The sequence below is a fragment of the Uloborus diversus genome, chromosome 5 (assembly GCF_026930045.1).
Source record: "Uloborus diversus isolate 005 chromosome 5, Udiv.v.3.1, whole genome shotgun sequence".
Lineage (NCBI taxonomy): Eukaryota > Metazoa > Arthropoda > Arachnida > Araneae > Uloboridae > Uloborus > Uloborus diversus.
The window spans coordinates 147,669,721-147,687,635 of record NC_072735.1 but is presented as its reverse complement, the minus strand read 5'-3'; positions in this window follow the sequence as shown (position 1 = coordinate 147,687,635).

The window sequence follows — 17,915 nt, the reverse complement described above, 5'->3', positions numbered from 1 at the left end:
TCAACCAAGGTGATTAGGCGCGTAATCCGCAATCCAGTGGAGTGGTTTGCCTTACCCGCTTTCAATAGAACCCAGGATTTTCCCGAGAAAAGCCGTTGTCTGAAATGACATCAAAAATAGTCTATTTTGGTCCACAAGATTGATTCTCATCTACTCCAGGCGTTGTATTCTGGGACATACGATGAATGCCTTCTCCTGAGGAGTGGATAATGTGTTTTATAAATTCGCACTTAAAGAATGTTGTTATGAGTTATGACTGTTATGTTGTTACTTAAGTTGGTTGATTATCGTAATATTTATACACGATTCAAAAAGTATTTCTAACTATGTATGTTAATCTTAAAATGCAAGCTCTTTATGAATTGAATTTCTATCCGACTAAATTTTGCTGCATAAGATGTGAGTCCATTGAATCTTAATATTTCATGCTTTTAAGGCTTTTATATCAAAATATTTTGGATTTTGTGTCTTCAATTGTAAATTAGCTTTAAAAGTATTTTAACAGAAATAATTATCAACATTATAAAATAAGTAAAGTCTTTTATCGGATGTCTTTTCATCCATAAGCTCATTTCTTTTGCATTGAAAGAGGCGTTCCTTGTAACGTCGAAACGCGTGTCTGCCGTAATATGCAATTTGTGCTTTTTGACGTTGTTATTTTTTACTTTACTTTTCAGCACAAAGGTATTTATTAGGATGGAACGAAAAAAACAAAGTTTTTATTTTCGAATTGTAATAGTGCAGAAAAGTTGCGATTGATGAAGAATTACAAAACAAAACAAAAATTTTTAAAATCGGATAATATCTTCCGATCCTGCAACGAGCCTAAAAATTTGAAAAAATGGAAAATTTCATGTGTTTTTAGCGATTTTTTAAAAACTTTGCTCCAACGTTTCTTTTTAATACTCTAAGACGGAAAAGTTACGATTGCTGAAGCCTTCAGAAATTTAAAAAAAAACATATTGAAGTCAAATAATACCTTCTGATCCAGGAACAAGCATGAAAAGTAAAAAAAAAGGGAGAATTTCATATTTTCTTATAGTGATTAAAGATTAAATTGTTCTTGTTTTTTTCTCCCGGTGTTACAGGGAAAAGCCTTTTAAAAAACACTATATTACACATAAACATTAATTTATTTCTTGACTTTAAAGGTATCTTCTAAACATGCAAAACTACCATTCTTTAAGTGTTACTTGTTAAAGCTAATTTATAATCAGATTTTTTGGAAAATTCGGGCATAATTGACCTAGATTTCAATGTTACTCTTATGTAGCCATCTCTTGATTTAAATCCACACACTTTGAGTGAAGCCTCCGTCACTAACTTCAGACATCTTTCGACAGCTTGCGTATGGCAGGGGAATAGTTTTTTACGGCGCCCAATCTGCGGCGGCCAATCTTCCTAGACCGTAGTTTCGGTCTTATATCCCAGTCGGGTATAGTGCCTGTTGCAATAAGATTTTCAATGTCTTTGTTAGGAACTTTTCGAAGAAAAGGTGGAGAAGATAGCTTTGTCGTGTTCCAATTAATAATCTCTCTGTAATCTTCTGCTTCGAAATTTAGAGATGGAATGACAAAGTTTCTAATGCTTTTGCCTTTAGAAACAGACTCCCTGGCTTTTAAGACGTTTTTAAACGCTAGTTCTCTTATGTGCCTCCTTTCATCAAACACCATTGCCATTAATAGGTTTTCGGGATGCGCAAAGAAAGAGTTTCTTTCAATGACAAGGTAAACAACTTGTTTTAGATTGTCAGGTAAGTATCGACAGGTTTGAATTGTTCTGTAACAATGAATGGCACCGTCTGTGAAATTTTTGCGGTTCTTTATTTCAAACCAGACCGGCATGTAACATCTCAAAATAAAAGTCACTATGTCTTTTAAGTCACCTGATGGGATCGATACACTTACGTGCAGTCTAAGGACTCTATTTGCACAAGTGAGCCATCTGGAATGTGAGCCATCTGGAATGTGAGAGTGGGCCACGGTCACGATTTGACAAATCATTTGGGCAATTGCCATCCTTTATTGCCTGAGATATATCTAAAAGATATCTTTGATCCTTGCTCAAGCACTTTCTGTTTACATCTGGAATTGTACAGTCAATTGCTTGAAAATCTATTACTGGCAGTTTTTTCGCAACCTCTGAGTTGTTCTCCTATTGATCCAGAAAACGAATTTGGGCCAGTTGTTCCACCATCCAAATACCGAAAAAGATGGCGAAAAGGCAACTCAATGAAATGTAATAAACAAATAGCCCATTGCAATGGTCGTCCAATATAAATTTCAAATTGACGAATCGCGCCACTAATGTGATTTTAGCCAATTGTAATAATTACTGTGAATAAGAAACAATTACCTTTTCACAGATTATAGGTAGTTCAAGTATTTGGTAAATATTCACTTCAAATTACTTCAGAGTTACCAGAAGATTAGTTTTCAGTGGCTGATTTATGGGTTTAAGAGGCCCATTGAAATATATTTTTGGAGACCCCTTTGTCTGTAATTATCATCATAATTGCCTGGATAGCCCATTGCGAGCCTTGGCCTTTTTCAGGAGATCCCGCCAGGCTGTCCTCCTCTTTGTCGTTGACCTCCAGTTTTTGATTTTAATGAAATTAAAATCAGAGTCCACACAGTCGACCTATCTTGTTTTTGGTCTACCCATTGGTCGCTGTCCAAATGGGACCGCACTTAAGACCGTCAACGCAGCTCTGTCATTTTCCATTCTTGAGAAATGACCAGCCCATCTCATTGTTTAGTTTGGTAAATTTCAAAATAGTGATATTTCTAAAAAGTATATTAAGTCTGTGTCTATCATAGAACTAAGTAAAAAAAATTAAAAAAAAGGCTGCAATTTTGAATCATCTTTATAGCCTAATGATCCTGGGAGCCCCTTACAATTGCAACATGGTAGATCTGCCATTCCATCTTTAGAATTTTTTTTTTTTACTTGTCTTGATGCTGTCCTAGATATTTGGTCTAAACTCAGATTTTTTTAATGCAAAACCAAAATACCCCCCCCCCCCATCATAGTTTCAGAACAACAATAACATACCTAATCACAGATATAACACTAAGATATCTTACTGTTGCTTTGAGGGGACAATATAGGGTTTTTTTAAAGAAACACAACCGAGATTTTATTAGTATTTAAAATAAATTGATATGATATTCCGTTATCATTCTTTATTTTCAACTTTAACTTTTTAATCACCAGTAGGATTGCAGGAAAGGTAGGAAAAATTCTTAATATTTTTTTACTTCCACAACCCAACTAGTTTTTAACTCATAAGTAAAATGCATTTTAATATTTTTCGGAAAATATAAAAGGAATATCGTCTGCAATTCGAATTATGCATAACTTCAACACACAGAAGAATCAAACTGAAGTATATTTACGAATTAAAATACATTGAATCAATAGTGAATTAAAAGAAATGTCAAATATATCCTAAAAAATTCATATATTTTTTACATTATATTAGTCAACAATATAACAACTTTTTAGTAACGCTAACAAAATTCGTGGTTGTTTCACAAAATAAGATTGTATGTGACAAAATATAAGTTTCAAGGATTTTAAATATAATACGAGTTAAAATATGAAAGCCATAACGTATGAAGATGAAGCCAAGCTTTCACGACTGCACAAGTAACATTTGTAAACAAAATTTATAAGTCTCAATACAAAATTTAACTAGCGTAATATCCATACACGACTTGCAACATTTAAAAACTTGATACATATTGTGTTCAAATAATTGTTTAATTAGACCAAGAATATCGTTCAGAGTTTTAAAAATACAGAACTTTATGACAATTGCGACTATTACAATGAACTTTGTTTTCAGCTTGAGCAGAGCATAAGCAACATTGCGCTCCGCAAAGAGCAGCACTACGAAATTCTCGCCAACCATTTTGGCAGCTTCCGAATTTCGCCAATGCACTGTAATTGAGAGGGTTTCAAAATTCGTTTGCCGGCGCCCAAAGTTCCCGGCGCCCAAAATGCTCGGCGCCCAAAGTTCCCGGCGCCCAAAGTTCCCGGCGCCCAAAACGCTCGGCGCCCAATGTTCCCGGCGCCCAATAGTCGGTGCCCAATCTTCGGCGCCCAATCTTCCCATTTCGCAACCTACGATGGCTAAATCATCCAGTGAAATTCTTTGTTCATTTAGATATGAAACAATGCTATTCACTATGTCTTTGGCTGATCCAGAATTTGGAGACACGTGGCCAATATAAACGGAATCAGGTTCTTTGATAATACAGTGGTGGACAAAATTATAGACTCAATTTTTTTTTTCTTTTGTTTCAATTACAACATGACTCAGTTTAAATTATTTTCATTGAAGTAAAGATGAATAGTTGAAGAAATAGTTCTAAAATTAGTACATCTTATCAATTAAATTAAAAAATTCATAAAATTGGAAAATTTGCAAATTTAATATTTTATTATTACGTGAAACCTGGACAAAAGTATAAACTCAGAGGTGAAAATTCCAGGATTACGAGAAAGTTTCGTTCCGAAATGTTAATTTAACGCCATAGAATGAATATATGTTGCCATCAGTGGTTGCTAAAAGTTTTGTTTTTGGAAATTTATGAGAAACATATAAATGCACCGCTGGACAAAATTAAAAACTCATTTTTTTTTTTTTTTTTCAATCATGATTTAACTTGGTTTAAAAAAATTTTGTTCCAGTAAAGATAAATATCTCTGTCAGCATGGTAAAGCAGGATTGGCGTTTCTTAATGGAAGACAGAACGCTGAAGGTTACCAATTAATACTGGAAGATCATCTCTTTTGCTCATCTGATTCCTGGAGGTAACTGGTTATTTTAGCAAGATAACGCGAGTTTACACACAGCGAAAAGTACAAAAGAATGGTTCAAGCGCTGGGGTATCAAAGTTATCAAATGGCCAGCTCGTAGTCCGGATCTTAATCCGATTGAAAATCTTTGGGGGACCACGGTTCGCAAAGTTTATCATGATCGGCACCAGTACCAAACCACAAAGTAATTAAAAAGGGCAATACTTTCAGCATGGAACCATATGCCACTGCAGCTGCTGGAAACTTTTGTGAAATCTATGCCCAGCCGCATATGCGAGGTAATTCAGAAAACTGGGGACCTAACTCGTTTTTAAAAGTTTGTAGTTTACACCAATGGCTAGATTTAATGCAGTGTTAATTTTTAAAACATTTCAAATATTGATTTTTTTTTTTTTTTCAATTTATCCATGTTAATAGCAAAATTACATTTTCCTATATCTATGTTTTTGTTTTACTGAAGTAATTGCAAATGTAACTTAATTAAACTCAAAAAAATAAATAAAATTTTGTCAGCTTATAATTGTGTTTATGCAGTATTGTAAGTATGTAATTTTGTAATTCAGCATTGGTTCATTTTTGGATATTAAATGATTAAGTATTTGAATAAAATTCCACCAAACTTCATAGTTTCTTACTTTTGAGTTGATACGTTTGTCCAGGTTTCATGTATAATAAAGATATTAAAGTTAAGATTTTTTAATTAAATTATTTATTTTATGAAGTTTATGAGTTATACTGAATTTAGGACTATTTAGTCAGTTATTTATCTTTACTAGAACAAAAAGTTTTTTAACTGAGTTAAATTATGATTGAAAAAATGAAAATGAAATGAGTTTATAATTTTGTCCAGCGGTGCATTTATATGTTTCTCATAAATTTCCAAAAACAAAACTTTTAGCAATCACTGATGGCAACATTTATTCATTCTATGGCGTTAAATTAACATTTTGGAACGAAACTTTCTCGTAATCCTGGATTGTTTACCTCTGAGTTTATACTTTTGTCTAAATTTCACGTAATGATAAAATATTAAATTTTCAAATTTTCTAATTTTATGAATTTTTTTAATTTAATTGATAAGATGTTCTAATTTTAGACCTATTTCTTCAACTATTCATCTTTACTTCAATGAAAATAATTTAAACTGAGTCATGTTGTAATTGAAACAAAAGTAAAAAAAATTGAGTCTATAATTTTGTCCACCACTGTAGAATAATGCTCTTCTTTCACTGTTCGCCGAAATTGCTTTGATTCAATCTTATCTATATATAAAGTATCATCTTTTCTTTCGTCAAAATAAATACCCCGAACGGAGTCTTGTTTAATGCTACTTTGCAGATCTTTTCTATTTTGGCTCTTTTCTCTCCTAATTTTTTGTCTATCAACAACTTTAGAAGTATCTGTTTCAGTCACTAAGCCAACGTCTTGAAGTACACTGGATGCTATGGCAGCAGTTGCACGATCAGATACGCCGTAACGATCGCTACTTAGTGCCGTAGTTTTCAGCTTAATCCTCATCTGCCACCGGGTTTTCTTCTCTGGGTCGGTTGACTTGTAATCATTATCAGGTTATCTCTTGACTGAACAACTTGGTTGTTCTTCATTTGAAAGATCAGATTCATATTTCATGACTGAAACACACTCAGTAACTTTTCGTTTTAAGGCATAGGCTTTTCTTTGAAATCTTTTTTTCAACCTTTTTGTTTCCTTTTGGTCCAAAGTTCCAATTTTTCCTATGCCATGTTTCCTCTGAAGATAGAGAAATCTTTGTTCAGAGATCGGTATCTTTTTAGATTTTTCACATGTACATTTCATGTAAATTGGACATTCACAAATGTCTGGGGTCTTTTTACAAGTGCAAACAATATTCATTACGCACTTACACGCAGAGACGTCAAAGAGTTTCTTTGCTTCACTTTTAAATTTATCAATCCTTTCTTTAAACTTTGGTTTATCCTTGTCTCGGTTGTAAGATCTCATGAAATTGAGATATTTTTTGTAGAAGATATCAATGAGCTGAGCAATTCTTTTCAAGGAAACTGTAGGAATCGAGGCCTTATCAAAGATACATTTAACTTTTTGCGCCACTATGTCCTTAACAATGGAAAAACTCACTTTCGTGTTATTGACTTTTCTAGCTAACTCAAATCTCTCTTGAAAGCAACTTTGAAGTGCATTTTCATAAGTAGGGAGCTTATTTGTTGGCAAATCTCTCGGGTGGCCAAATATAGGGCACTCAAAGGACTTTCTCGTAATTCTTTTCTGCAAAGATGGATTCATGTTTGAAACACGTTTAGCAGAGCAAATCGACTTCTCACGCACATTAGAAACATTGAGAAATACTGATACCAGCACGACTGCTTTATTCATTTAAGTAAGATACTTATAGACACAAGCCAACTTAAAAGCTCATAAATTCAAGATCGTCGTGAGGCGCTAATGGGGCGTATTAAATGCATACACTGTACTGAGCGGCATAAACAAATATAAGTCTCGCGGGATTAAAGGGCCATGTGGACAATTTCACAGGCAGGCTAATCCTAAAATATCACATTTGTTTTATAAACAAACGTTCTTCCATTAGTATTTCATACCGAACTTATGAGGATCGTTAAACTAAAATTAAAAAAAAGCTGAAAAAGGGCTTAAAGTTTACATTTTTTCAAACATGTAGATTCGTTGCGCGAACGGAAGATATTGTTTTATTTCAAAAAGATATTTTTTTTTTGTTTTGAAGTCTTCACTAAACGTAACTTCTCCGTTCTGTAGCCTGAAAAAGTACATTGAACCAAAAATGTTAAAAATTCGGAAAAAAACCCTGAAATTCTCAATTTTTTCGATTTTTTAGGCTTGTTTCTGGATCAGAAGGTATTATTCGATTTCAATTTTTTATTTTATTTCTGAAGGCTTTACCAATAGTAACTTTTCCGTCTTAGAGCCTTAAAAAGAAACATTAAAACAAAATTTTTGAAAAATCACTATGAAAACACGAAATTTTCCATTTTTTCAAATATTCAGGCGCGTTGCGGAATCGGAAGATATTATCCGATTTTTAAAATTTTTGTTTTGTTTTGTAAGTCTTCACCAATCGCAACTTTTCCGCACTATTACGATTCGAAAATAAAAACTTTGTTTTTTTCGTTCCACCCTAGTATTTATTTATCGTACCATATAACAGTTTAATCTAGGTAATTTTTCAAGTGCATTACAAATGCGAAAATGCATGCTTCGGAAGACGAAGTAGAAAACATCTGTTATACAATAGCCTAGAGCTCATATTACAATGACTCCGAAATTACATTGTTGGCGAACCAGCTCGCCACCTTCCAAGGTTTAAATTGCAGTTAAATCTTCACTTATCCTGTTCCTATTAAACCGGACTTCCCGGACAGTCCTTTACAAGTACATACTGTTTCATTAAGAGGCGAACTGGTGCAATGATATATAGACAAACAATACCTGTTTTTCTCTTGCGCAGGTTAATATTTTATTTTCTTGATTTCAAAATGCAATTTTTACTTTTCAGTGCACTCTCGCTTACTTATGCACCTTGGCACAATTTATAGGTTATTTTTTGAACCCGTTTCTTCATTAATTTGTACGAGCTTGATACTCTATTAGTCAGGATTGTTGAGGTTCTACTGTCTATTTTTGATTTGTTTGACCATTTTCCTTATTTCCCTTTCTGACAAAAAATTTCTCTTACTCAGTTTAATGTTTCATTTTCTTGAATTCAAATTACAATTTTTAATGTGCAGTGCTCTCTCACTTGCTTATGCACCTTGGCACAATTTATAGGTTATTTTTTGAACCCGTTCCATCATTAATCCCGACGAGCTGGATACTCTATTAGTCAGGATTGTTGAGGTTCTACTGTCTATTTTTGATTTGTTTGACATTTCTCTTATCTCCCTTTCTGAAAAAAAATTCTCTTACCGTTTTGAAGAAGTTCTAATGCTTGACCATGAACTCCGATGATGCTTCAAAAAAAAAAAAAAAAAAAAAGAGAGAGAGGTAAAACGTTTCTACGCGGACGACGTATATTATACGTAAGTGAAAAGTCTTGGTTTTCCCCTTTCAGCCGCCATTAGACAGAGACTGATGCGCCTCCTATCATTTACTTAACTTATTTGTTGCAAATTGCATGATTTGCACTCAATATTTTCTAAACTGTCATTACTTTTCTTGGCAAGTGTTTCTTTAATTACTAAATGATTTATTGCAATAATTTCTCCAACTTCCAAGACACTGGACCGATATGTATGATTCTTTAAAACTTAAGTTAGCTGAAGTACGAAAACTTTGCTTTACGTCAGGCAGGGAGAAAAAAAAAGAGATGTAAGTGGACATTTTCAAGTTTTGAGTAAAGCGCGTTTAAAGATAAGGCCCTGGGTATCCTTTCATTGAAAAGTGTATCTTAAATCATGCTATATAACAGAACCTACCAGGTCTACCAGTCCTATCTACCCCAAGACAGAGGAGAGGTTCACCTACCATTTGTAATGGTTATCTCCAAATTTTTAATTCTGCCACTTACATCCCTTTCCATCTCACTGCCTCGCATGAGTTTTTCATAAGATAATTTTCCGAAAATCAATAATGATATTTTAAAGTATCTTGAAAGGAAAAAAGGAGTTTGAAATTAGGTAACAAAAATGAAAGTAAGTTTGTGACACTTCTCGAATATGCACTCGCTCTCTTGGTTATTTCTTCCACTTCACCAATCAAGTTCCAAACCATTTTGATTTTTTTTTTCTCTCGCGAGACCCACTATTTCTTAAATTCTAGGTCTTGAAACATAAATTTAAGTCTCCAGACTGTATTTTATTTTACGCCTCAGATTTATGGAAACATCTTTAACGTAAAAAATGGACGTTTTAAAATGAGAAGCTATGAGCAAATGTGTATTTCAATTTTCGTTATCGTTCTTTTTCCTTTCGCTGAAATTCAAGCAAAACTCTAAGGCTATGTGCTTTGCTTAATATTTGCTTTAACGTTTTATTGTATAAAAAGGAAGAGTAAAAACGGACATAGGTATAACTATGGGCACCTCCCCTTCCCCTCTAGTGATTAGGGGAGGCAATAAAAACTATCAGCGAGGTATATATATATATATATATATATATATATATATATATATATATATATATATATATATATATATATATATATATATATATATATACTTTCAATTTAAGTAAATATTTTTTCTTCTGTTATATATAATTTTTCTATTATTTTGCAAAACTCAAAACTTTTTCCAGTTTTAAAATTATTTTTGGTGACTTTTGAAGAGAGCCCATATTTACACTCCATTTTTTTCTGAGGTCTTTTTTAAAGCTTTTTGCAAATCGTCGTTTTTGAAATGGAATCGTTGAAATTAATCATTATTTTGCTATCTCGCATTTAGGATACTTGTTGTAGTTCTTAATTAAAGACAAAAATCTAGAGTTTTTCGAAGATAAAGTAACTTTAAATCAAAAACAAAAGATGGTGCCAATATTTGCACCTTTTTCTCTACTAATAAAGTAAGACCGTTTCAATTAAGATATTGAAGAAAGAAAACGCCCGAAAAATACATTGCTTTGAAGCAAGAAAAAAGAAATTAGTATTACACAAGTTTCTCTACTAAATGAGAAATGTCAAAAAACAAAAGTAGAGTTTTACTCTGACAGATTTTGAGTGCAGACCTGTGTTATTAATTGATTTTAACATAATTGTTTTTTAAATAATTTACATAAAGACCTTTTCAGATTCTTATTTAGTAAATGTCAATATTTCCATAAGGTAATCATATTCGTTAACAAAGTAATGTCTACTTACACTCTTCCACAAACACCAACTATCAATTCTTTTAACCTCTTAATTTCTCTCCATCATTCACCAAATCAAATTCTCCATTATTTTCTGCTCAGCTGAACTGTAAATAATGTTTACCCCTTTACTGTAATTGGAAAAGCTTAAATAAATATCATCAAATAGCGTGTTATTGCTATGCGAGCACACGAGTGGTTCCATACAGCAAATGTATTCCGTATTATTTGAATAACTAATTAATTTGTTGTCTAATTTATGCTAAAGTCGCTGAAACTGGTATTTACCGCTCTTTAATAGCTACACTATCATAATCGTGTCTTTGATGTGTAAAGAGTAATTAAAATATTCATTGCTCGTGTATTATTAATCACACGCAATTCATCGTACTAAAGACGCAAATGTAGTTCAAGTAACTAGAATGGTGGCATTGGTGCCGTCTGTAAAATGTTCATTAAGTAATTGCTTTGAATTATATTCATCACACAAACTGTTTCCGTCTTAGTTTTATGAATGAACACACTTCATCGAATGTAGAATACTGGGGGGACACAATGTAATGGCAAAATGAATGCATTTGTTAAGATCTTGAAACAAATTATGTGTATTTTATTGACTAAGCGAAAAATCGTAATGATTTACTTAAAAGGACGAGATAAACTGTAATAAATTTGGGAAAAGGTATGAGGACTGAGATAAAAACACTTAGTAACTGAATGAAAAGTGTGTGGGAAAATTGTGTGATACCGGTTCACATGCACTAAACTTTAGAAAAGATACATGAAATACACCGCCAGCTCAGTCAATTCCAGCCGAGGACTGCAGTTTCGTGCTTATTAGCACTCATCAGCCCGGCATAGGAGTGACTGAGCTGGAGGTGGAAAAAGCTTTTAAGGAAGCCAAGAGTGCCAAACAAATTGATAGCTAATACAGAATTAGCGCTGACCAGACGAGTGACCGAAACAATGGTTCGGTTCATTTCGAATAATGAAGGCAAGGCAGGCATCTTCAGTAAGGTCGTGTATTTTTGCCTTGGCTACAGGGCGGTAACACTGAATTTATAAAAGATGTCTGCAAACATGTTAAAAATACCTAAGATATGCACTAATATTTAAAACTATATCCCCCGAAAAATATGTAAAAAATATTATTGATATATTTTCACAATTGTGTTAACAGTGCAGTACGTTACTCCATTTGTCTTCATTTGAATGTTCTAACCATGAGATCCATAACTTTTTCTGATGCTCGGCAACTTTTGTAAAATTAAGCATTTTCTCACAGTACCCTAGTCTTTATCTATTATGTCATACATATTGATGCCATGGATACTTCACTATATTTCGAGAGGTCCCCCCCCCCCCCCCGCCCCAAGCGTATATTATGTACTTCCAAATAACGTTTTCGGTCGGTTCACCGATGAGCAGAAATGGAAAAGTGGTTTATCCTAAGCAACTTAAACTATTTATTTAATTTGTTGAAATAAATGATCTTAAATACATTAAGTAATGAAAGTTAAAAATTGAAAAAAAAAAACCTCAAAAAGGCTGCATTTAATTTTGGAGGATTTTTTTTTTTTTTTTTTTTTTTTTTTTTTTTTTAATGGCGATCGGGTGGCGATTGGCAGACGATTTTTCATTGTCATTTTTTAATATCTTAGGCACAATCCTAAACCAACGAAAGTGAAAATGGGGTTGTTTCCTTCAATCAAAAGTACTACTTTTGATCACTGAAATTGTAGAACATTGAAAAAGAATATTGACCCAGAAAATTCTTTTATTTTTTTCCAACATTTTATTGTTTATCTTTTTTCAAAATGTATGATTTTAAAACCAAAATGTTTCATCGTGGGATGTCAAGAATGATGAAAGCCATCTTAAATCGGAGCACTTGGTTGTATTTTCTGGCAAGATATCGATTTTAAAGGTTTTATTTGCACAGCGAGCAATTTATTAGCTGAACGAGAATTGTAAGTTTAATAAAATATTCATTTAGTGAAGTTTGGCAGTGTCTCGAAACATTATTCTGGAAACCCTAGCGATTTACTCACTTGTGACGTCAGCAACAAAAAATGAAAACAACGGTTGAATGTCTTTTTAAAGAAAGAAAATAAGTCAAAATTAAGAAATAAAGTAACTTACCCCCATGTTTTTTACCATGGTCTTTCAGAAAAAAAAAGAATTGAAAAATGGGAAACAACCCAATAGGTTTTTTTCAGGAGACCTACAACACTTAATATAATTTTTTTCCACCTGACGCGTTTAGTTATTTTCCATGTTTTAATATTTATGCAGTAGTTCTTTTTGAATACTACGGCAAACGTCGAAGTTGGAAAACGCTATTTTTCACATTCGTTAGTTTAGAATGGCGCTGACAATATTTAGTGGGCAATTATTTTTTAATCTGGCCCACTACCGGCCGCAATGCACGATTTGCTCTGTAACTTCCCTCTAGCGGGTCTGGAATTGTACTAAAAGTCAGCTATAAATGCCAACTATGTAAACATGCATGTTCTTTCTCAAACCTCACCCAATTTCAACAAATTAAATTGTTTCATCCTTCGCTCATCGGAATTCATGCTATCAGAACCAAAACATGGTGCGCTTACGCACAAACATGACCAATTAGGTCACGCTTCTGTTAACCAGCAGCTGGAGTTGGTCGATAAAACAACGCGGCTCCATTCACTCGAACAATGTCAAATAATAGTGATGAGGATTCCGAATTAAATATGCGTCGCTTGAATTCTATGCCCTCTTTAGAGCTCTGATGATAGATTTCATTATCAACTGATTATCGATCCATTAAGGACAAATCAATGCATGAACTGCTTAATTTCCTCATATTTCAAGGCAGATTACACTAAATGATATCTGTAACTATGGTAAATTATTAGCGAACGGACTATTTGCGCTCCAGCAGGTAAAATGTGTTTCGCGCGTTGTGGGAAAATAATTGTACTTGAAACGGTTCAATTAATTTACGATTAAAACCTTCGGGCGGTTGTTTCCCATTGAGGCAAATCTTGGAAATGATAGTTTTAAATAATTTAAAAGGTATATGAGTTGTGAACAAATAAGAAGGTTTGTAAAAGATAAAGACATTTCAATGGCAGTATAAAATTTTATGCTTGAGGAAATGGTTTTGAAACCGTTTATTTATTTTAAATGTATCAGCAATAACTTTCTTTTTATTCTTGCAGTGACTTTTCTGTAAGAATGATCAGTGAAGTACAACTCGAATGAGGCACGAAGGTGTAAGAAAAACTATATCTATACAATTGCCAACGTTTTTGAAAAAAAAAACTTTTCGAAATGTGAAGTTCAGTTCTACAGGGACAATGATTTTATGTTCAAACAACGGCGTCAAAGACTTCTGACAGTCTCAGTATCTGCATTTTTGATTTCTTGACGTGTTTAGTTTCCTGGTAAAACGAGCGCTTTATAATATCGATTTCCCGCAAAGAAAGTGACAAAAATCAGAAGAATAGCAGTAGAGAAAATCAAGGTTCTACACAATAGTACCTCGATAGGTCGACACTCCAAGGGAACATGAAAAGAAATCGACCTAAGCGAGTGTCCGACTTTCTGAGGTTTCATTATTTTAACTCCTAAAGAGTTTCTGTAACACCTGTTAACAATCATATTATAAAAATCAATTGAAGTAAATAAATTTTCTTTTCGGTTTTCTTTTTTTGAAAAGTACATAGTAAAATTACTAATATTTGAAAACCTCGTGAGGAATTAGTGCATAATTTTTGAGAGGTTTTCGCCCATTGATATTAGTATTGGGAAAACCATAAGAAAAATAAATGTCGAGTTACCGGGGTGGTCGAGTTATCCGCGTGTCAAGTTACCGAAGATTCATTGTATATCGTTTAAACGCCACCAAGCACCAGTTATGTAAGTTAACCTTGTGCGAGTTTTGTGGCATGAAAGTGCATTCAAGTTACATTTAAAATCAACAGTTAGTACGTTTTTCCAAAACTTTGAGTTCTGCCCCTCGAGTTGCCGGCATGCGATATATTCGAGTGTGGTGGAAAACAGCGCAGTTCAGAGTTTACCCACTAAAACCCTTGATTTTTAGCCATATTGCCGATCGTAATATGTTAATATATATGTTACTGTGAATATCCTAAATGTAGTAAATGTCGAAATTATCCGGTAGATAGCAACATTCACCTGCCAAAGACATTAACACAAGATTAAATATCTCCGATGAATCATTTATAAATGTCGACTTTCTGCAATTTTAGCCTTTCACGGTAATATATATAGGGTAACACCCCTGTATTTGGCAGGTCACCAGTGATTGGCACTTTCAACAAAAATGTCCTAAAATAAGGTTCATATCCAATCTTTTAAAAGTAGAAGGCTATATACCAACTAAATGTAAATTTACTTTAATCAATTCGTGTTACTAAATGGTAGCCGTGCGTAGGAAAGAGAAGCAATCGCGACTTGTATCCAAATCAGTCATTTTTACTGCAAAAGCTTCTTTTCTGGCTTAAGGGAAGCATGCACAAAAATCCATTAAAATCTGACCTAAAATATATTTTAAATTTTGGTTATCAAAAGTTTTGTTCAGTTGAAAGGTGTTACTTTGAGTGGTTAGAAGTAAATTTTTGTCGTCTTTTGGGTTTTTGAAGGAATGATGGGTGCTATTTAGTGGTGCTTCAGTTTTGCTAGTCCTCAGTAATTGGCACATGTGCTTGCAGTCCCTAATGTGTTGTGCAATGTGTCACTTGTTTGATTTCTGATACCTTTTCAGCAATAATATTATATGCGTTCTGCTATTGATTTGAATTATCCAGAATCTACCGTTAAATTTTTAAAAGAAGCAATAAAAAACAAATATGTTTGGCCATCACAGTCAGATATCATGTCTGCAGAGAACCGTTTCCATTTTTTATGGTCCCGTTGAATCATCGGGTTAATATTCCTTTTTATGGGAAAACATCTATAATTCGTGAAATCAAAACTGCATGTCGACAGATGAAACAGCAATAATCTTGATATTTTTTTCCATGAAGCATTCCAAATTTTTATTTCTCTAAAATACATTTTTTAACGATAAGATGTGTGATTTAACATTAATTTATGTAAAATTACCTACTTTAAATTAACATTTATTATCTTTCTTATGATGATGAAATTTGTATGTAATCTAAAAGTGAAAAATAAAGTGATTTTTCAGTTCTATTAACATGTGCCAATCACTGGATCACAAAATGTCAAACACTTAGGATATCAGGTGCCAATTACTAGTGATTTTGGTAACTTTTTATACGTATATTTTTATAAAAATATCCATTCAAATATTTTTGCTTTTAGTGAACTAAATAGAGTCACAGATGTGCATCCTTTGATACAAAAATATTTACAAGTAAATATTTCTTTTTTAAGAAATAAAAACAGAGGTAAGTTTAAGGACAAACTCTTAAAGTGCCAATTACCGGGGTTGTTACCTAACATGTAAGAACTTTTATGAACCAAAATTCTGCTAAGTATGTGGCTGTGGTAATGTGTACCGGTGTGTGTCTGTATGTATATTTTTAGAGTAGTGAGCCCTAATAAAAAGGATTTCAACTTTAAAAACTTGTGAGCCAGATCTAACTTACATTTGAATTTTTAATTAAAAAAAATATCAAGTAATAAGATGAAACAATCTGTAATTGTAAGAAACATGCAACCGTAGGCAGTTTGATGTCAAGTAATTTATCTACGACTGACCCCTTTGAAGTTTCTAAAAGAACAAAAACCTTTCAACACGCTTTTTTCTTGAAACGCAATGTTTTCCGCATCATATGCCTAAGAATTACAAACAAAATTGGCATTTTTGATATTCTTACTGTATTCTTGTTTCTGGAAAAAAATGTATTTGCGAACTAACAGCTTTTGCTATTTAATAACTGAGTCGCCTATTTTCAAAACCGGCCAAGTGCAAAAATTCTCGATTTTCATTTTTTTTATAAGTTCCACTCAGTTTTACTAAGCGCTATGGTAACTAAAATTTTACGTTCAAAAGCGGCCTTTTTCAATGATAAATTAACATGGAAAGATTCGGTTAAGTTTCAAAACCGGCCAAGTTGGGTTTCTCATATAATCCGCTTGGAGCGCCCTTCACACAAACAGTCTGCACCTGTCTGTTGCTATAGTAACGAGACATGTCTCATTTCTTCGAGGGCAGTTGAATAATGGTTAGAGCTTTAAATGCGGTATATTGGCTTAGATTTTTTTCTTCGGGGGGGGGGGGGGGAGGCTAGGATTTCTTCCTCGCCTCCTCCCACCCCCAGAAAAAAAAAATCTAAGCCAATGTACCGCACTTAAAGCTCTAACCGTTATTCAACTGCCCTCGGAGAAATGAGACATGTCTCGTTACTATAGCAACAGACAGGTGTAGACTTTTCGTCTGTGGCTCTAGAGAAGTAAGGTTATTTGAGTGAGTTTGAGGTTTGTTTTTAAAATCTTTTATGGAAGTCAGTTTTTTCAGTGTTTCATGTTTTTTTTTCTTGATAAAGAAAAATGGAAGTGAATCCGCAGTGTGTTGAACCAGCCTTAGCACGGAAAAGGGTTCGAAATGAGAGCTCTTGGCAACGAAGCAAGGAAAAACGAATGCGATACAGTGATCCTGGATTACCCTTAATGCCAAACTGCAAACATGAAAATAAAGAAGTTTACAAGTGTGCAGATCTTCGCCGGGAAGATGTATCGGTGTTTCATAATCGTTTCTATTCGCATAAAACTAAAATCCTGCAAGATGCCTTCATACTAAAATATGTGATCGCTGATGACCCGTCCCGGAAGTCTAAAACTTTCCTAGACAGAGAACCAAAGATGTTTTTTGGGAAATTCTTTGTGCCAACTGCATCTGGAACTCAACTAAGGGTATGTCGACAAACGTTTTTACGAAGTCTAAACCTTAAAAAGCATCGGGTTCAGGGAATAATAAAGAGACATAAATTAAGCGGCACAATGCCTTCAGAGGGTCGTGGTGGCGACCATAAATCTGCAAATAATCGCGACAAACTTTCATCTGTTAAAAAGTTTATTGAAAAACTGAAATGCTGCGAGTCACACTACTGTCGGAGTAAAACTGTTGCTCGCATGTACCTTCCATCCGAGTTAAGCGTACAAAAACTGTGGAAAATGTATGAGGCGGAGTGTAATGAGGAACAACATGTTAAGGAAAGTTATTTTCGTAAAATATTTAATACAAATTACAATTTGGGTTTCGGTACACCTCGGAGTGATGTATGCTCAGTTTGCACCCAG